This window comes from Gracilinanus agilis, chromosome 4, assembly GCF_016433145.1.
Source record: "Gracilinanus agilis isolate LMUSP501 chromosome 4, AgileGrace, whole genome shotgun sequence".
Taxonomy (NCBI): Eukaryota; Metazoa; Chordata; class Mammalia; order Didelphimorphia; family Didelphidae; genus Gracilinanus; species Gracilinanus agilis.
This window is the reverse complement of record NC_058133.1, coordinates 299,883,795-299,905,833: the sequence shown is the minus strand read 5'-3', so window position 1 is coordinate 299,905,833 and position 22,039 is coordinate 299,883,795. Positions and strand designations below refer to the sequence as shown.

The following is a 22,039-nucleotide window of genomic DNA, read 5'->3' as shown; positions in this document are numbered from 1 at the left end:
CGATTTCCAAAAATTTTAAACACAAAGCAGGCTTTTGGTGTTCTTTTGCTATTATAGGTGTCAAAAAGTAGCAAAGTTTATATTATCATTTTTATTAAGTTTGATATTGAAACAGGACAAACCTATGTTTTTCATAGAGCAGTTTGATACCTGAAAACAGTAGGAAAGGAACTATGTGATGAAACCAATTAAAACATCTATGTTTTTTTTTTAAATCACATTGAATTTGAAGAGTCTAAAAAAATTTAACTGTGGTCATAAATATAATCATATGATAGCATGATTCTAGTTCACAATTCCAAGTGTAGAAGGGAGGGGAGAAAAAGATGGAGGAGAATCATTATGCCCCTGAATATTCTTTAATAAAATTCTGCTTTTTATCTAAAAATTAATTAATTAATTTATGTCATCTTGTAAGGGATGTAGAGTAACACCTTTTTTGCATGTGAAAAGTTTGGTTTTAAAAGGTACATCTGTCTATTTATGGCAAGATGGAACCCGCCAAGATTGAAGAAAAGTTGTTTTTTATCCTTAGACAGGCTTGTTTTGGAATGACTCATTTTTCCCTGCCCAGGTAACAAGTAGGCCTCCTCTCTCATAAAATGGTTTAGAATCATAGATTATAAAAATGGGAGAAAAATTTAGAAATAATCTAGACTAAACTTCTCCATTAACAGATAAAGAAACTGAAGCCCAGAGAGATTAAAGTAACAATTCCAAGGCTATCTATATAGATAACTAGTGACAAAAGCAGTACTAAAACCCGGGACCACAAATTCTCAGTCAAATATTCTGTCCATTATACCACACTGCTGACTAGAGACACAGAAGGTAGGTAGCTACCTAGGGCATAATAAAAGCATTTTCTTAATATTATTCTCATAAATGCATATTTCATTATTGCCAAGAAATACATATGAACATATACATTGCCAAGGATAGCTAGCTGCAATATCATGGAAAAAAGTATTGAATTGAAGTGAGAGGACCTGAGTTCAAATCTCAGCTCTATTTCTCTTATATACAGTGTTTTCTAAAGCAAATGATTTTAATTTTCTGGTCAGGTTCCCTCATCTGTAATGAGGGGATTAGACTAAATGATATCTACGTCCCTCCCAGTTATAATTCCTATGATAATGTGTGTCTGGCTTGTAGTAAGAGCTTAATAAATATTTTTTTTGTCTTTCTAAGTCTTATGTGTCTCTTATGTGTTAAAACAAAAACTCCAAAATTTTAGGTGGCCAATCTTCAGACCTTATCTAAAATCCTAAATTGCTTGTCTTTTAGTTTTGTTTTTTTTTAACTTGTTTTCATAAATTGCACACTGCGTGATATCCCTGATTTGAGGGTGCAAAAGAAAATCAACCATTATTCATTCTATTCAATCAATTCTAGTCACTCTGGCTAGTCACTGAACCATAAGTCTGGGTCACTGAACAATGTGGGAAGAATAAGTTGAGCAATGGAAAAAAAACACTCAAGACCTTCTAAAATCAGCTAGAGTGTCCTATGGGCTTAGAAAGAGTACTAATAGCTGTAATAAAGTGAACTCTCCAAATTGAATAAAGGAGAAGCAGTGAACAGTTTTCTGGAATGACTTTTGGCACAAGGGAAACCTTTATGCTAATTCATCACCTCCCAAGTTTTTGGTTCACAGGAATTCATTCAGTTCAGGAAGCATACCTGATTAATTAAGGATACTTATCTCTGAATCACAGTGTTCATTGATTGTGCTTTTTGGTTCCTGGCCTATTGCTGCTAGCACCAGAAAAGCTTGTCTTGGTATTCAAGAGTTAGATGGTATAGTGGGATAGGGTCATGGTCCTAGAGTCAAGAAGACCTGAGTTCAAATTCAGAGACAAACTATCTGTGTGACCCTGAGAAAGTCATTTAACCCCTATTTTGCCTCAATTTCTTCAGCTGTAAAGTAGGGATAATAAAGCACTTGCCTCCTGGGGTTTTTGTGAGAATCCCATGAGATAATATTTATTCCCAAGAAATGATGGATAAAGCATCAATTTATTGATAAAATTTGAAACATTTTTATTTAATGTAGGGTAATTTTAAAAAATCATCATTGGGGGCAGCTGGGTAGCTCAGTGGATTGAGAGTCAGGCCTAGAGATGGGAGGTCCTAGGTTCAAATTTGGCCTCAGACACTTCCCAGCTGTGTGACCCTGGGCAAGTCACTTGACCCCCATTGCCCACCCTTACCACTCTTCCACCAAGAAACCAATATACAGAAGTTAAGGGTTTAAAAAAAAAAAAAGTAAATACAACTTAGGGAAAACTATGTGGCTGAGGACTGGAGATGGTAGGTACTAGGTACAAATACGGCCTCAAATACTGCCTAGAAGTGTGCCCCAGGGCAAGTCACATTTCCTAGCCCTTACCACTTCTCTGCCTTAGAAGCAATACACAGTATTGATTCTAAGATGGAAGGCAAGAGGTTTTTGGTTTGTTTTTTTTTTATTAAGAAACATTTTTTTTTAGTTTGAAATGACATGATGAATTTTAGGGGTTTTTTTTTTAAGTGACATGATGAATTTATTATATGCCTTTAAAATGAAAGCTCTGAGTAATTGAGAATCACAGTTTCACATATAAACAAGAGGTTTGGATTTTTTTAAGAGTAAATACAACTTGGGGGCAGCTGGGTACCTCAGTGGATTGAGAGCCAGACCTAGAGACAGGAGATCCTCCTTTCAAATCTGGCCTCAGACACTTCCAAGCTGTGTGATCCTGGGCAAGTCACTTGACCCCCATTGCCTAGCCCTTAACACTCTTCTGCCTTGGAATACACAGTATTGGCTCCAAGATGGAAGGTAAGGGGTTAAAAAAAAGAGTAAATAGAACTTGATGGAAAGGGAGAAAATTAGTTCATCAAATAATTTTCTTTCTCAAAAGTTTTTTAAATTTTTTATTATGAATTTAATATCTAGACATTTCAATACACAAAATAAAACAAAGATTATTTTAGAAACTGAACTTAGGTAGCTTATTTGTACCAAAAACTTTTAATTTAAAATGATCAAAATTATTCATTTTACATCTTGTAATGTTTTCTGTCTCTTGCTTGGTCTTAAATTCTTCCCTTCTCCATAGATCTTCTTTTAAACACATTCATATTTTAAACAAAATCACTTGGGTTCCCTTTCTGCACTTTTTTTCCTTTCTGCATTCCCAAAATGTCTTTTTTCCTCATATTTATAACAACTTGCTAACCCAGAGAGCAAAAGAGAAGCCTTCTGAGCCCTGCCATGTAACAAATACATAGTGATGAGGATATAAACTATGGTTGTAGAAGACAATAGGACAAAGATGCAAGAGATTTTGTGAAAGGAGAAAGGACAAAACTTGTTATGATTAAAATTCTCTGGAGACTCTATACTAATTTATAATTATTCGTTTGTAAAGGAGAGGCAGAGACAGAAAGAGACAGAGACAGAGAGAAAGACAAAGACAGACAGAGAGACAGAGACAGAGAGACAGAGACAGAGAGCGGGGAGGGAGAGGGAGAAGAAGAAGGAGAGGGAGAGGCTGGAGTGGGAGACGGAGACAAAGAGACAGACAGAGAGATAGAGAGAGAGAAGGAGAGGCAGAGAGAGAGACAGACACACACAGAGAGAGACAGAGAGACAGAGACAGAGACAGAGAAGGAGAGAGGGAGACGAAGAGACAGAGAGATGGAGACAGAGCAGACAGACAGAGAGACGGAGAGAGAGACAGAAAGGCAGAGAAAGAGGGAGAAGGAGTGGGAGAAGGAAAAGGAGAGATAACAGAGCCAAAGAGAGAGAGACAGACAGACCCGGAGACAGAGACAGAGACTGGAAGAAGGGGAGGGAGAGGGAGAGGGAGAGGGAGAGGGAGAGGGAGAGGGAGAGGGAGAGGGAGAGGGAGAGGGAGAGGGAGAAGGAGAGGGAGAGGGAGAGGGACGGGGAGAGGGAGAGAGCATCCAAACCCTGCCAAACTTCCCTCAGCTTCAGCTCCCAAGTTATGGCTCAAGTGGAGCTAAATGCTCCAGAGGAGGGAGACAGAGTCCTGAGCAAAAGAGATATTGCTAAAGCCTCTTTCCTATAAGGCTAATGATGTCATTCCCCCTGCATCTCTGAACCGCCAGGTTTAACTTCAGGCTAGGACATGTCACACAGGCACTTCTACCAGCCCGTTCTGGAAGTCAGGACTCCAGGCATCCACGGGGCACTTTAGTTATATGACTTGCTGGAGTCCTGCCATAAAATTCACATGCAAGTAAGGGATTTTCAAACAGAATTAGGGGGTCCATTTTATATTGAATCCACACATCCAAAACAGACTGGATATGAGGGAAAAATATGAATGAGGAATCAAGGATGTCGAAATGATTAAAATAAGAAAAAAAATCTTTTTATATTATTAACTTTATTAAAGTCAGAAAAACCGGATCCCCCCACCTTGAAATTAACTAACACCCCCACACACACTACTCTGAATCTCCTCCAATTCAAAGTTCCCTCCTAGGTGCGGGATTGGTCCTTATATAGAAAGAAAGGGAAGGGGTCGTGGTCTCCCCCTAGCATGGGATTGGTTCATTCAGGACCAATCCCATGCCAGGAAATAAGGGGTAGTGACCCCTGGGGCACGCTGGGGAATGTAGTTTCCCCAGCCATAACATTTCAAAACCCACAATGTCACTGAGGTTTCAAGTGCAGGTATCTGGGAAGGTATTGGTACTCTCTACAGAGTTTGGAAGAGGAGAAAATTTTGGAGGAAATGGATCCATTTTTGGAAATGTCAAATTTGAGATATCACCCAGTATGAAATATCCAGTAGGTAGCTGATGATATGAGGCTCGGTCAGGAATTTTTGTTTTGGGGGCAAGCAACACAAAATGTATCTGAGACAAGTAGTATAAAAGTCTCCCCCATAAAGGCGCTAGGTGGGACAATGGGTACAGTGCCAGACTTGAGATTGGAAAGGCGTGGGTTTAAATGTGGCATCCGATGCTTCCTAGCAGTGGAACCTTGGGCAAGTCACTAGTTGTCTCGCCCTTACTGCTCTTCTGCCTTAGAACCAATACTTAGTATTGCTTCTAAGATAGAAGGTAAGATTATTAATTTTTTTAAATTTGTCTCCCTCATTTGCAGGGAACAGGGAATAGGGTGGACAGAAACAGAAACTGACACCACCAGGCTCCTCATTGATAGGACCAAGCAAGGGTGGCCCTCCTCCCAATCATATGATAGCTTCATATTTTAACTGGAAGTTCTTGCTAACTAGATGTTGTCTATTACTTCCATGATAAGGAAACAAATGCTGTCAGTATCCTAAATATGGCATTCTCTCAATTTAATAACTTGAAGAAAAGACATAGTCAACCCATCCTAGTTACAGTTCTACCCAAGGTCAACCTACTTCCATATCACATCTACTTTTCCTATTAAAATTCAAAGATTGTCTGCATTTAATGCTGCTAAATAAATGACCACTGCACTTCCTTGACTTTCAGCTTGGAGCACAGCATGTATTTAAACCTTGTTATTTATCTTCAACTATTTCCATTATTATTCTTCAGGGATCTTTAAAAATCTATTTTCAATTCAAATGAAGAACCCCTTGCTGATGCTGGCACTAATATTAATATAATAATAATATAAAAGTACTATGGCATAAAGAGCTGAGCTTAGAAACTTCCTAACTGTTTAACTCTTGCCAACTTACTTTAACCCCTTTGTATCTCAGATAACTAGTCATAGAAAAGATATAATGGGGCAGCTAAGTGACTCAGTGAATAGAGAACCAGTCTTGGTGATGGAAGTTCCTGGGTTCAAATGTGACCTAAGACACTCCCTAGCTGTGCAACCCTAGGTAAGTCACTTAACCCCAAATGCCTACCCCTTACTGTTCTCCTCTCTTGGAACTTAGCATCAATTCTAAGACAGAAGATAAAGATTTTGAAAAAAAAAAGGAAGGAAGGAAGGAAGGAAGGAAGGAAGGAAGGAAGGAAGGAAGGAAGGAAGGAAGGAAGGAAGGAAATGTGCAATAGAGGCAGACTAAACTAGGAAATAAGGGCCTTAGAACATCCCAAGATTTCTACCTACTAAAATCATAATCACCTAAAGAAAAAGGCATAATATTGCAGGGGATAGGAGATAGAGCTAAACAAAGCAGAAAGCTCCTCCAGGAAGTTGCTTTTGGGGTCCTCAACCCCCAGCTTCCTTCACCTTAATTAAGGGCCCTGGTTTGTGAAATGAATTTCAGTACTACAAGTTCTCAATATTTATGTAATAGTAATAATAATAGCCATTGACAATTACATAGCACTTTGATAGTTTGCAAGTCATTTTCCATGCATTTTCTCTTTTGACTTTTAGTACAAGCCTCTATGGTAGGAACCATATCTATTATAATCCCTGTTTTACTGATGAAAAAACTAAGACTCAGAGATTTTAAGAGACTCTTCCATGGTCACACAGATAGTGTGAAAGGCAGTATTGGAAGAAGGCAGTATTGGAAGTCCTACATATGCCACATTGTCTTTTAAAATGTGAAAAATGAAACGTGGTGAACTTTCTGGGGTTTACATCTTCTTGATAGAAGTCAACTTTCTTACAAATTAATTAAAGCAAATGGGAAAAAAATTGAATTTTCCCGTTTCTTTTGACAACCAGCATCGTTTTTTGCTAGGGTCATTAATGTAATAGTAATGGAATCATGGGTTCTAGAGCTCAGTAGTTGGCAGTGTTGAAATCATTACAATTTACTCCTGACTTAAAGAGATCAGCTTTCCCCTCCAATATATTTGGCTATTGCCCCAGTATTACAAGTACTTGGCACACTTTCTTCACAGAAAACAATGCAGAGACTGTAGTCTAGATTCCTTCACCTATTTTCTATCCCCATAGGAGCACTTCTAAGGATGTGGCAAGTTGTTTAATAATAAAAACTTGAAGACAGCATAATGGAAAGAGTATTGAATTTAGAGAAAGAGTGAGTACCTGGGCTGAAATATCATCTCTGATACTGACCACTTTTACGCTCTTGGTCAAGTCATTTAACCTTTCTGGACCTCAGTTTTCTTATCTGTTAAATGAGAAATAAATCTGGAAAATAATTTGAATACTAGCCTAAGCCACAGATAACCTTTGAAGATTTTTAAACAAAGGGATGACAGAATCAAATCCTAATACTTAGGATGAGTGGAAAAGGTGGATGTTGGGGATAAACCAGGATAGGACCTTTGATGAGGTATAAGTAGTAAAAAGACAATAGTGCAAGTGATTTAAGAGTAAAGACTGGTCTAAAAACTGGATAAGTAAAGGGTGAAAACTGGGATGCCAAAGTTTATTCTTCCTATGGCTACACCATCTCTTTTATCATTCTTCTTTTCTCCAATCACACAACTGCAACTAGTAAGTCCTAGTTCAAACCCCGATCACTTCTTGCCAAGCTATTGCAATAATACCCTATTTGGTTTCTGCCTGAAGTATGTCCTTACTCCAATCTATCCCTTATACAACTACTAAAATGTTTTTTCTAAAGTGGTCTATTTCACTACTATGTTCAGTAAACTTGAGTAGTTAGTGGCTCCCACTTAACTCTAATATTAAATATAAGTGCCTATGTTTGACATTTAAAATTCTTTACAACCTGAATCAAAATTTCCTTTCTCACCTTATTATACATTAATCTCCTCATACTCTATGGTTCAACCAAACTGGCCATTTCTCTGTTCGTCACCAATGGTTCCTCTTGGTTTGTGTGTCTGTGACTTGTGCTGACCATCCTACAATGAACTTTATCTTCATCTGCTAAAAAAAAGCCCCTTTCCTTCCTCTCCTGACTCAAGAACTGTCCTATTTTGCACAAAACATTTTTATGCTCCCAACTGCTATTGCCTTCTTTTCCTTATGTTTATCAATCTTATATTTAACTTCCTTATAATTATTTTGTATTTGTTGTACACATTTATTCTGTATGCTAGATACTCCCCCTTTGTATGTGGAAATTTTAGTTGCTAAAAGGAGAGGATAAAGAACATTTATGTAAGTATAAAATCAGCTCAAAAAGAAACACTCCTTCTCAAATAAAAAGTCCCAGAGAGACAGAGACTGTCCTGAGTAACTGAAAATTGCCCCTCAGATAAATCTTCTCAGAGAAAAGGCAAAACTGGATGTATTGACAAGGGCTTCAGAGCTTTATGGTCCATCAGCTCATTTGCATGTGACTGTTTTCATAATTTTGAAAAATATAGCTAACATAATATAAATCGAATAATTTGTGGACCAATGGAGACATCATATGAGGACTGTTGAGTTCATACTTGACAAAGGAATTTTTGAGTCACATCACAAGTTAAAGACGCGTCTCCACAAACAGGTCCTAATCTGAGACATTAGAAAGCAGAAGAATAAGAAAAGGGGAAAAAGAGAAGTAAGAACTTTTTTAAAAATCATAAAGGTACAAAGTTTAAAGTTGCTTAGCACAGATTTCATATCAATAGTACCATCTGTTTAGAAGGATCTATATAAAAATTTGTTTTTCTTTATAGTAAATAAAAATATGGTATCAATTTACCACCAAACATATTAGCCACCAGATATACTTATTAGTCACTCCCCCCTTAGTATATGTTTAGCAGACTACTAACTTTCATTTGAGCAAACCAATTGTTCTGCTCACTTGACCATGAAACATTTCTTTTCCTTTTATATGCCTATTCATTCAGCTTTGCAAAGAATAGTTTCTCAAATGTCATAGCAAGTGTTTAAGAATGACAATAATCAGACCCATCTTTTTTTTTTCAATCTCTTTCATTGGGTCATAGGATCATAAATTTGGTCAGAAGGGATCTTACAATATATCTATTCTAACCCAATCATTTCTTGAGAGGCTAAGTTACTTCCTCAAGGTCCGAAAGGTATTGGTCCTACTGATATTTAAGGATATTACTCCACTCCTTCCTGTTTTTACTCAGTGGCATTTCCTTCTATATCTTGGCCAAATCTAATTATCAAAGAATTATGTATCCTAGGGTCAGAGATTTAGAGCTAATAAGGACCTAGAGGCCATCTGTAGATGTTCCCACCATCCTTCTAGTCACTTGGGTTCATAGGTTGGAGTCATCTTCTACTCCTCATGCTTCCTTGTTCCACATGTCCAGTTAGTCGCCAATCTTAAACATTTCTACCTCCACAGCATCTCTTGCTTTTGTCTCTTTTTCTCCCCTTACATGATTACCACCCTTGTTCAGGCCCTCATCACCTCTGTTTTAGAGACTGTAGACTGTTTTAATAGCTTCCCAACTGGTCTCTATTAAAGCTCTTCTATCTACATATCTACAATCCATCATCTACACCGCTACCAAAATGATTTCCTAAAGTATAAGTCAGACCAACTCATTCCCTTGCTTGAAAAAATCCCCCAAGGATTCCCTCTTATTTATAATGTGTATGAACTTTAATGTAAACATTTCCTTCAATGGAATGCAAGTTCCTTGAGGACAGGGTCTCTTACCCTTTTTTTTTCCAGTGTCTAGCACGGTGACTAGTATGCATCAGTTTCAAGTTTTGAGGTTTCTTTAGCCATTTATAAGAAATGGCAAGGAGTCAAAATAGCACACTACTGGACTTGTAATCAGAAGACCCGGACTCCGATTCTTCAAGACACTCTGAACCTCTGTTTCTTCAACTTTAAAATGAGACGATAATTGTAGTAACTACCACTCTGGCTTCTTCTGAGGATCAAATGAGATCCTGAACGCTCTGTGGAAAGTACTTAGAAGACTATAAAGCACTTTATCCATATTGGATACTAAGTACAGTAGGGCCTTATTTTATTCGAACTCAACACAGATAAATTCAGATATATGCTATCAGCAAATGAAAAAAAAGACAGAAAAATATGTAAAATAAACTTTTTTTTTAATTACAAGCTAAATCTGCACCATTTCCTGAAGCAGTGTAGTCTCACGGAAGTATGGCCAGTCACACTCATTCTCACTCTGAGATGTGTCAGTGTGAGTCATTACATTGTTAGCTCCCACATCAATCTTTGTTCAGAGTTCTTGCTTGTAAGGAGAAGTGTCCTCTCACCAGAGCAGTGCTTCTCTTTGTTTCATTACTGCTAGTTAGTTTTTAATAATGGTCCCAAGGTACAAGAGTAAAGCCTAAGAAAAGTCATAAAATGCCTAGATATGTTCATATAAGAAACAGTTATTAGATAATGGGGTTCACTATTATGAATAATTTTCAACTTATACAAATGGTCTTGGAACATAAGCATCACATAAAACGAGGTCCATCAACGAGGATGCGATATCATCTTGGTGTTGGTTAAAGAATCATAGATGCACCTTCCTATTATAATAAAGAAGCTAAAGAACCACTACGATCCCCAAGCAATGAATTTGGGCAACAAAGAGTAGGTGTTCTGAAGAAACAACTTCATCCTACCTCTAGGCATACTTCCTTAACGACTAGCCAATTCTTCCAGAAGCAGTTACTTCACTAGAATTAGCAGGCATTACACTAATGCCATTCTCTTGATTGGGAAGAATCCTACCCGTTATGTGAATTTTACCCCTTGGCTTTCTATTCTCACTCTTGGAAGCAAACCTCTTCCCAACAACTTTCTGTTTAGTTCTATTGCAAGACTTATACAGCAGGAGAACTGCTAGGAAAAAGACCTCCACAATACGACTCTCTTAGAACAATCTTATATTCTTCCCATTTTGCCTATTGCTCTTTCCCTAGTTTGTATATAAGTTCTTTGAGTGAGGGACTGGTTTTCCTTTTGGCCACATATACCCAGGCCTGCACTGAGATACAGTGCAGAAATAATTTTTTTGGTCAGTTTATATTACATTCTAGTAGACTAGAACCTCCTCAAGGACAGGTTTTTTTTTCTTCATTTCCCCAGGACATAGTAGGTGCTCAGTAAATAACTGTTGAGGAGCAGCTAGATGACACAGTGGATAGAGTGAATGCCTGACCTGAAATCAAGCTAAGATTTATTTTCCTGAGTTCAAATCTGACCTCAGATACTTACTAGCTCTGTGACTCTGAACAAGTCACTTAACCCTGTTTATCTCAGTTTCTCATCTGTATAATAAGTTGGAGAAGAAAATGGTAAACCATTTTAGTGTCTAGGTCACAGAGTTAGGAGAGACAGAGACAGAGGGAGAGGGAGAGAGGGAGAGAAGGAGAAAGAGAGAGAGGGACATAGAGAGAGAGAGAGAGAGAGAGAAGAGGAAGAGAGAGAAAGAGACAGAGAGAGAAACAGATACATGTTGTTTATATGTATAGATGCTTTATACGTCTATACAGATATGTATATCTTCAGAATCTCTCAAATATACTGACTGTGTGTAACCCTGAAAAAGTTATTTAGCAGCTCACAGCCCTAGGCAGCCCTCTGAGTAGTAAAGAAGGCACCACACTGGTAGTGGGAGTTTCTTTATGAACAATTTCCTTTACCAAAGAAAAGGCAGATCCAGTCCTTATGTCCTACCTGCTTACTTTAAATAGATCTAGGGCCCTATATAAACTCACATTTTTTTTAAATATTATTTCAAAGCTTGCCAGGAGCTGCATCAAAATAAGAAAATTACATTCTTCCTCCTCCCCACCCCAACACTCATTCATGATAGAAGTATCATGCTTTGGAAATCTGAAACTAATAGAAATGACACAGGACAAAACTGACTTGGGGACATGCAGTTAGGCAGATTTCTTGCTACCCTATATGTTTTGTATGTATGTGTGTGCCTCTTGCTGTTGTTTTGGTATTTGCTTTTAGATCTGATACTGACCACAAAAGTCCTGACGTTAACAACAGACTTCTCCCATCTTTCTGGGGTCACATTCCCTTGGACATGACGGAGAATTTCCCAAGGTTAAGAAAGCCTTGAGAATGTCTTTCTGGCAGAATACCTCAGAGGCACACAGTGTTTTTTATCAGGCAGCCTTCAAAAGAGACAGACTAAAGAGAACAGCTGGTTAAGCAGAGAGCGTCTAAGAATGGATTTGGGATTTATATATATGGTGTCTTTTTTTGTTTGCTTATTTGGCTCTTGTCTCCCCCTGTAGACGGTGACATCCTTGAAGGCAAGGATTGTTTTTACCTCTTTTTTCTATCTCGAGCACTTAACATAGTGCCTAGCACAGAGCAGGCTTTTCATAAATGTTTACATCTTAAAACATAAGAAAGATGTGCTCTTGGCTGAGGGTAGGATGCACCAAACAAGAGACGATAAATACATGTTTGCTTGGAATTAGCAAATCTGTGACCAAAGGAACTTTTAACTGAAAAGCAAGAAGGATAGAAAAGACCTACACATAGCAAAGAAAGTAGCTGGATAGTTGGAAGAAGAGCAATAGAAGCATCTAGTAATTCACAAGAGGAAAAAATCCAAGAAAGACATAACTCAGAGCTTCAGATGACTATAATCATATGTACAAAGTGTAGATAACAAGTGAACTGAAAGAAGAAAAAAAAACACCTTTGAAACAATTGGAGAAATCAAAAAGTTCAATAGCCTATTTTCTCATATCTTCACTAGAGGGAGGCCTTTAAGCAAAAACTTTTCAAAGTTGTTGTAGGTTATTACTCAGGGATAACATGGAATCTCTGAAGTCCCTTAAAACTCCTGAGATTCTTGGTCTAACATTTTAAAGATTCATTAACCACTACCCCAGAATTTGTTAGCCCTTTGAAATTCTGTCCCTCATAACCTAACCCCACCATTTATATTCTCTGTTCTTTCTCTCTGGTTATTTATCACTGGAGAATTCAAATAAGTTTCATTTTTTACAAATTTATAGTGGATAGCCTCTCCTGGGCCCTCACAACTACTCAGAAATCCCTTCTACCCTGGGCTTACAGCTTCTTTCTCATTCTACTACAGATCTTTGCCTCTTTTCTCAAGCCACCAAACTTAGCATAAAGTCCTATTTCTACTCCCTTCCTCTAGATCAGTGATTCCCAAAGTGGGCGCTACCACCCCCTGGTGGGTGCTGCAGTGATCCAGGGAGGCAGTGATGGCCACAGGTGTATTTATCCTTCCTATTAATTGCTGTTAAAATTTTTTAAAAATTAATTTCCAGGTGGCTAAGTAATATTTTTTCTGGATAGGGGGCGGTAGGCCAAAGAAGTTTGGGAACCACTTTTCTAGATTCTTAATTGGGGGGGGAAAGGGATGGGGCTGTCAGGGAGGACGATCACCTCTGAGGTGAGAATCTGCCTAGCCATTTCTGGGCTTCTTATCCACTTTTGGCACTTGCCTTTCACCTACTTCTCACCTGGAGCTCCGAGAAGCTGTCCCATAGGCAATGGCCACACCCCAGTGAAACTGGTTCTGCAGATGGGCTAAACAAGATTGAGGGCAACCAACTGGCTGCAGACTGTTGGGGAGTTTCAGGGAAGCTTCCCCTAGCTGAATGGGTGATTGGCAACAATTTAATCTCATGAAGGCCACAAAGGAGGGGCTTGAGGTGCTTCAGACATGGAAGATGCCAAGGTCAGCCATTCCATCCCAGGCCATTGCCAATCATCCTGACTTTTGTCCTGATACTGGCCTTCGATGACTCTGGAGAAGAAAATGAGGCTAATGACTTTGTGCAACTCTGTCTCACTTAAATCCCTTTTGTGCTCAAGTCAAAACATTAGCCTGTGAAGTCAATGGTCCTCTTTGAAAACAAAGGACAAAAAACAACAAAAATTTTTACTATAATGCCCCTCTCAGGGAGGGTGGAGTGGGGCTGGGTTACTAGGGAACCACATTTACTATGCAACAACTAATTCAATAAAGCCTGAGGCTGCCATGATGAAAGATGACAAAGTCGAATTGAAGCCAGAAATATTTAGGAATTTATATGAAAATTGTCATACTTAAAGATACTGTAGGGGGCAGCTGGGTGGCTCAGTAGATTGAGAGTCAGGCCCAGAGATGGGAGGTCCTAGGTTCAAATCTGCCCTCAGACACTTCCTAGCTGTGAGACCCTGGGCAAGTCACTTCGCCCCCACTGCCTAGCCCTTACCACTCTTCTGCCTTAGAACCAATACACAGTATTGATTTGAAGATGGAAAGTAAGGGTTTTAAAAAAAAAGGTACTGTAGATTATGAGTTATAAAAATATATTTATCTGGAATATTAATATTTTCTGGACCTATGATTTCTTCTATGTAGGAAATGTCCAATGAGAAATCTCCTCTACTAATATAGACCAATGCCTAGTCCGCAGCTTAGAGTATAAAATATTCATCAAGAACAAGAGGTTGTGCCTTAACCAAGGTCTCACAGCTAGTATGTGCTGGAGATCAGACTTCAACTCAAGTTTCTTTGACTATAAAGCCAGATCTCTCAACACTGATGACAACCTAACTCTTGCACCAAATAATCTGAAAGTTTAATAAAGGAAAATATCACAATTCTATAAGAAAAAAAGAGTAATAGTAACATCCCAGAATCATAGGATTTCAGAATTGGAAAGATCCTCAGCAACCATTTGGCTTAACAGTAATTTTTTTGCCCTTTTCAACACCAAACTTCTCCAAAGAGATTGAAAGTGCTTTAAAATAGAAATTAATAATAACTAATGTGGGTTTTAAAATATCGGGGCTCCAGGAAAACTGCATCCCCCAGCTGGTGCCCCAGGGGTCCCTCCCCCTTACTTCCTGGCATGGGATTGGTCTGGAATTGGACCAATTCCGTGCTAGGGAGAGACCACGCCCCCTACTTCCGGGTGCAGGATTGGTCTATATAAGGACCAATCCTGCACCAAGTAAAGACCTTTGAATCTGAGAAGATGGGGAGGGGGGGTGAGGAGACCAGGTTGTTTTTTTTTTCTTCCTTTTAAATAAAGTTTTAGTTAGATCAGAGAAAGAGTTTGTTTTCCTTTATTCACTAACATTTATGTAGTGCTTACTATGTACCAGGTACTGGGCAAAGCACTTTACAGTTTTCTCATTTGATTCTTATGACAACTCTGGAAATTATTATTATTATTATTATTATTATTATTATCAGCTTCACTTTACAGATAAGGAAACTGAGGCAAATAGAGGTTAAATGGCTTCCCCAGGGTCACACATCTAGTAAGTAGTGTCTGAAACCAAATATGAACTCAGATCTTCCTGAATTCCTGTTCTAACCACTGTGCAGGCTACCTCCCTCTAAGGACAGTAGCTTACACAAGAATAAGGGAGGTGATAGTCCCACTGTCCTCTGCCTTTCTCAGGTGTCATTTGGTGTATGGTGTTCAGGTAATACTAAACCCTTTAGAGCAGGGGTCGGACAGTATGGCTCTCGAGCCATATCTGGCTCCACCTCAGGACCAGCCAGTCCAGGCAGAGCCCCAGGATGTGCCCCAGGGGGCCCTTCAGCCCCCGCCCCATATTCCAGTGCCTTCCACCTCCATCCTCCTCCTTCTGCAGGCATTTATGGCTCTCACGGCCAAAAAGGTTGCCAACCGTTGCTTTAGAGCCATTTCTTGCTTCAATTTTTTTCATGTCTTTTTTTCATTTTTAATAATATTTTATTTTCTCTATTTTCATTATTTAAAAACTTGAGCTCCAAATTCGTTCCCTCACTCTCCCCCACCCCTACCCCCTCCCCAGGCAGTATTGTTTTAACTTTTAACCTATGTATAGTACTATGCTTTCTCTCTCCATTCCTCCCACTGGTTGAGTGCTCAATGGTCTCTCACCACTCCATTTTTAAAAACCTTTTAAAAATCCCTCCAAGTGCACATATTCCCCAGGCGCAGACCACTGCCACGGGAGGAGCGGAGGATCTCCTATACAAAGAGGGGAGACTTTGGCCCCACTCCATATACCTGGACCACAGATAACTGAAACCTGAGAAAGCAAGACCCGGGGAAAGGAGGTGGAGGGGACTATTGTACTCCTTACTGCCAAGAGCATGATATAAGCAATAGATCCTATCATCGTTCTTATTCACAACTCTCCTTGCATGACTCTTGTCCTTGACTTTATATAAAACCTTCATTGAAAACCTATCTAACATGTTACTGGTTTTCCTCTAGTGAAGAATGTGCTGGAGCCATGTTCAGTCAGATTCCAAGAGCCAATTGTTGGATTTTCGGTGTGAGCATTTATACTTGGGAGATCAGGTGAAAATTCTCACAATGAAGATGCATACATAATATATACATATGTACAGACAGAATCAGCAAATATACACATAAATACATACACAAAAACCTTAAGTCAATTGTTTGACTGTAAAGGTAGGCTATCCCTTATAATATTATTTATGAAAGCCTCTCTTTTCCTTTCTTATACTTTCATCAAAGATCCTTTGATACACACCTAGATCTTTTTCACAGATATAGATGAGAAATTAGGCATATAGCAGTCAGTAATGGGAACATAGTATTTAATTCAAGCTTGTTGATTGATTGATATAGGTTAGAACTTGTTAATACTGTCTCCCTTTTTCAGTAGGTATATGACATCATTTTTTCCCATCTCTTTATTATAATCTGTCCCTCTTTCAAAAAATTTTTTTTAAAAATCCCACAAGGCACTCAAAACTGTGTCACCTCCAGAACATATTTTCAATCTGTATGCTATATAAAATGCAACTCTTCTTGTCTTTTGTTCTTTAAGCCCTTTCTGCTTTCTTACATGGTATTATAGTCCAGCTATGCTGTCTGCATTATCACTGATGCTCCCTGAAAAAAAAGAAGTTCATTAAAGAAATACTGATATCATATTATTTTCCCCCTGTGTTTCCAGATCCTCCTTATACTTTTACCTTCACAAGCTCTTAGTAAGAACTGTATTGACTCAAATTTCATACCAAGCTTTCAGCAAACTGTTTTTTTTCTTTATCCATTCTCCATAAATTTTGTAAATTACTTTATATTCTAAACAAGCGTCATTGATGACATAGTTCTCTTAGACAAGAAGATCAAATGCTTTCTGACAAAAATGGTTCCTGAAATTTTTTTTTGCTGCCTTCTCACAGTTGCTTTACATTAGTCAAGGTCCATATAAATTACTTTTCATTTATCCATTTATTCATTTAGCCATTTCTCCTTTCTTGGAATAGGCAAAGTCAAAGCTATTGTAACTTTTTGCCAAATTTTCTTCTTGTCTTTTTTTTATTCTAATTTGGTGTTGGTTTTTCTCCTTATCGAACAAGTTGATGGTATGATGGTCTTGACCCATCATTTCATTTATGTGGAGCCCCTCAAGTATGTAAATCGATAATTTATGGTCCTAGTTTCCTGGGGCACTGAGAGGTTGTGACTTGCCCAGAATCACACAATATTTGTTTTAATCTAGGCCTTCCTAACTTCAGGTTGGGTCTTCTATGCTGTGTTTCCTCTCTTTGTGTTTATGCAGAACCAATAATGTTGATTGTGGAGTTAAATAAATTGATGAAGCTGTTTAGCATACTCTGTGAAGGTCAGCTTGTCAAAACTTGGAGAGTTTTAAATGCTGTAACAAAAGGTTCAGGATGATGGCCATAGATGTTATTTGTATTATGCTCTGGGCTTTAAAGTGTTTCACATACATAATTCCACTGGATGCTCACCACACTCCTGGAAGGAAGTTATTGCCTAAAGCACAATTGTTGGTCAGAGATTCAAGAGATTTCTTTGACTACCATCACAGACAACATGGTGAAAAATTAGCTGTATGACATTCCAATTAGATGTATTTAGAATAGACTGAATTACTCTGCCCAAATTCATTAACTGGATGGCATCGACTCAGAGAGACAGAGAATGCTATAGGGTCCTTGGCACTGTTTATCAATTTTTTATTATACTTCATAAATCTGCAAATGACACAAAAAATTGAATAGTAGATTATGTATTAAGTTCCAGAATTAGTCTCCACAATCATATCAACTGACTAGAATTAACAGGACTAAAAAAAACCTATAAGGACAAATGTTTCAATGGAAGTCAAATCTGAAGGATTTCAAAGGTTTCAAAGAAACTCAAAGATAGCATAGATCCTAGAAGTCACCTCGCCTAACTCACACCTAATTAGACATCCCTTCTATTTCTTGTACATTCCTACATTTGCTTTCAGAATTCAACAATAAAAGTATACAGTGGGGCAGACTTTATCAACCATAAGATGCTAGGTCAAAGGAACATAAATGTAGGGTTGAAGAGGATCTTAGACATCATTTATTCCAGTTTCTTCATTTTATTGGCTAGGAAATAGGGATCCAGAATGGATAAATGCTTGTTCACTGTCTCATGGGTAGTAAAAGACAGAATTCAATCTCTGATTCTTTAAGTCCAATATAAGATCTCTTTCCACTGCAACACAGCTAGCCAACACTGATATAAAAAAAGATTGTGCTTTTAGGAACTATAACCTCAATATGCATCGACGCTATGCTATCGCAGACAAAGAACTAATGTTCTTTTAGGCTACATTAATTGATCTACACTTAATGAAAGAAGTTATACCCCTAATTTATTGCCGGTCAACCAGAACTAAATTAATGATGTCTAACTCAAGTAGAAAGAGGGTCCAGAGAGAGATAGATGGTATAGTGGATAAAGCATCTGGTCTGGAGTCATGAGGACCTGGGTTCAAATGTGACTGTTATAATGGGGAAAAACCAGGGAAGGTGCCTTAAATATTACTTATGGGCTCACTGGGGTGGATAGAAGACAGGAAGGGAGAATGGGTGAGACTTTACAAGTCAGGGAACCAGGTTTAGCTACAAGGGAAAGACCATTGACTAGAATGACAGTTAAGCCTGACCAACTGTCACTCAGCTCCACCCAGCCTGGAATAAACACAATTGAATACAAAAACACAATGAGGACCTAAAATTACTAAAAACTCACAGGGAATCAGTTTAATAATAATATGAGGGGATTGGAAAGGGGGTTAGGTAAACTATGGCTAACAACCCAGGACTGGAGTCAAAAAGGGTAAGATCCCTAGCCAACCTGGCTTCTGCCAGGCTTTGACAGCTTGGCTAAGGACCTGGGGAAGAGGGCTTGCACTTGGGATCTCACAACTCTTCCAGGGATGTTACAGGATGCCAGGAACCAACCCCTTCAGAACTGATATAGCCAGGTAGGGATTGAAGTCTGCAAGCTGTCCACTAGATCACAGGCCACTTCCCTATTCAGTGCTGTCTAGCAGGGTTGATGCCCTCTGCTTTCAACCTTTGCCACTCTCCAGGATCCCAGGGAATTGGGGTGCAACTCCACTAGCTCTGAGGTCTCCCAGGGTCAGTTACAGCTTGTCCCAACCACCATGAAGTCTGTCTCAGAGAGCAAGGCCCACTTCCTGCTTCCCCATTCCATGTGGAATTCTCCAGCCCTTCCTGCTAAGTCTCCTACATAACGACTAAATAATCTTCCTCACAACACTGTAGACACTTTCTAGCTGAGTGATCCTCACTCAGTAAGTCATTTAAACCCATTTTCCTAGCCCTTGCCCTTCTGTCTTAGAGTTATTACTAAGACAGGAAGTAAAAGTTTAAAAATGAATAAATGATTTTTTTAAAAGAAAGAAAAGGGTCCGCTAAACCACACATAATGGCATCTGCCTTATGATTTAGAAAACAACATCATAACATTATCTATGTTTCATCCGTTTCAATTGAATTTTTAAATTATATTTTTATTATCTTAAATATTTCCCAGTAACTTTTTAATTTAGTTCCCATAGAGTTTAGCAGTTGCATACAAATATTTGATATCTCTGACCTAGAATTCTGGCCACTAAATGTTTCATGGAACAATGACACACTGGAACCAACCTAGAACAAGACAATGAAGATCCTGAGAAGATTCAAAACCTTTTGAGCTGAAAAATAGTTGAAGGAAGTAGGATACTGAGCCTAGAAAAGAAAAATTATGGGTGGGAGCATAGCAACTGTCTTCAAATACTTTAAGGGTCATCATTCACAGTTCTCCTTAAATCTTAGTGCCTTCCCTCTGACATTAGCTCCAAATTATCTTGTGTATATTGTGTTTATACATAGTTGTTTCCATGTCATCTCCTCCATTACCCTCTGATCTCCTTGAAAGCAGGGACTAGGTTGCTATGGGGGTTGGATTTTTTTTTGCTTTGTTTTGCTTTTTGCCTTTTGTTATAGTCTCAGCGCATAGCAAAATGACTGGCTCATAGTAGCACATAAATTCTTGTTGGCTTGACTTAAACTTAATAAAAATTAATAAATAAACTTATAAATTAATAAATTATTTATTAATAAATAAACTTTTTAAATTAATTAATAAACTTTAAAAAAAGATTAGGAATGTTCTACTTGACTTCAAAGGATGGAATCAGAATCACTAAAAAGGAATCCAATTTTTACTTAATAAAAGGAGAAGCATTTCACACTATGCAAAAATGGAATAAGCATCTTAGGGAGGCAGTGGGTTTCCATTACTAGAGGTATTCAACATCAGATTAGATGGCCACTTGTAAAGGATGATAAAGAGGGATAGAAAGAATCATTATTGAGCACCTACTCTGCACCAAACCCTGCGCTAAATGCTTTGCAAATTTTATCTCATTTGATTCTCACAGCTCTCTGAAGTTAGGTAGTATCAAAATACCCACTTTACAGTTGAGAAAACTATAACTGCCCAGCATTACTCAGCTAGTAAATGTCTGAGACTGGATTGGAACTCAGGTCTTCCTGACTCCCAGCCTAATGTTCTATCTGCTGCACCAGCTATCTGCCTTAAAGATATGAGACCAGACTCCACGTGGTTCCGAGATTCTAGAGATCTATAATACTCTAGTACTGAAGGAGCAGCTGGGTAGGTCAGTGGATTGAGAGTCAGGCCTAGAGATGGGAAGTCCTGGGTTCAGATGTGACCTCAGACTCTTCCCAGCTGTGTGATCCTGGGCAAGTCATTTGACCCTCATTGCCCACCCTTAACACTCTTCCACCAAGGAGCCAATACACAGAAGTTAAGGGTTTAAAAAAAATACTCTAGTACTGAAGCAGAAGATCCAGCTGGATACAGTTACCAGGGCCTGTCTGACTACAAAGTCCCCAGACCAAGGGTCCTTTGGGGGTAATTCAGTTCCCCTTTGCAAACTAGTTGCCATGATTTGTGGTATATCTAAGCTACTGTGAAGTGACAGTTCTGTGGTCCTCGATAAAAGACATTCTCTCCCTCAGCAGCCTTTCTTAAGCCAATACTAAAGCTTATACTAAAGCCCAGGTAATGTCTGCAAGGCTTAAGATCACTACACTCAAAAGAACTTCTCTGTGCATGTGCATGGGTGTGCGTATATGTTTTCTTCTCACAGTAGCCTGTTTTAGTCAGTAAAATTTTCCAAAAAATGACTCAAAGCCAATGTGACTTTTTGATGATTCACTCTGGCAAGTCTGAACCTCACCCCCCCCCAAAAAAAATCTCTCAAAACAAAGAACAAAGAATGTATCCGCAGCTAGGTGAATGACGATGCTCTTTCCGGTTACAAGCAAACTTAAAATTCATTATCAATGCCAATCTTTTTTTCTTTTGAATAGGTGTGTGGGTTCTTGTTGCTTTGACAACTGTGGTTTAAAAGGACTAGAAATCATCTCCATTGTACTTTAAAAATATATATATACATATATGTATATATATATGTATATCTTGTCATAAATATAGTATATCACAAAATTTTTTATCACAATGGTCTCCCTTCTGTTCCTTTTTTCTCTGCCTTCCCAAGTTTACTCTTTTAAAGTTGTGAGCACACAGGTATTTTTCACTTAGGTTCTCTGTCAGATTTCTGTGAGCATGTTCATTTTTTTCCACAGATACTGAATTTCCTTCTGGGACACTGAGATCAAGGTTTATGAATAGATTGTATCATTTATCTTTTCTCTATTTATTTTTTTGTTTTTGTTTTTGTTTTTTTTAACCCTTGTACTTTGGTGTATTGTCTCATAGGTGGAAGAGTGGTAAGGGTGGGCAATGGAGGTCAAGTGACTTGCCCAGGGTCACACAGCTGGGAAGTGTCTGAGGCCAGATTTGAACCTAGGACCTCCTGTCTCTAGGCCTGACTCTCACTCCACTGAGCTACCCAGCTGCCCC

The 22,039-nt window shown here is 38.5% G+C and overlaps 1 protein-coding gene across 1 annotated transcript in view; it reads left to right on the top strand.

Moving 5' to 3' along the window:
* The window catches only part of EYS (eyes shut homolog), a 1,520,124-nt gene that overhangs the window by 1,475,221 nt on the left and 22,864 nt on the right, over positions 1-22,039 (top strand). The window lies entirely within an intron of this gene.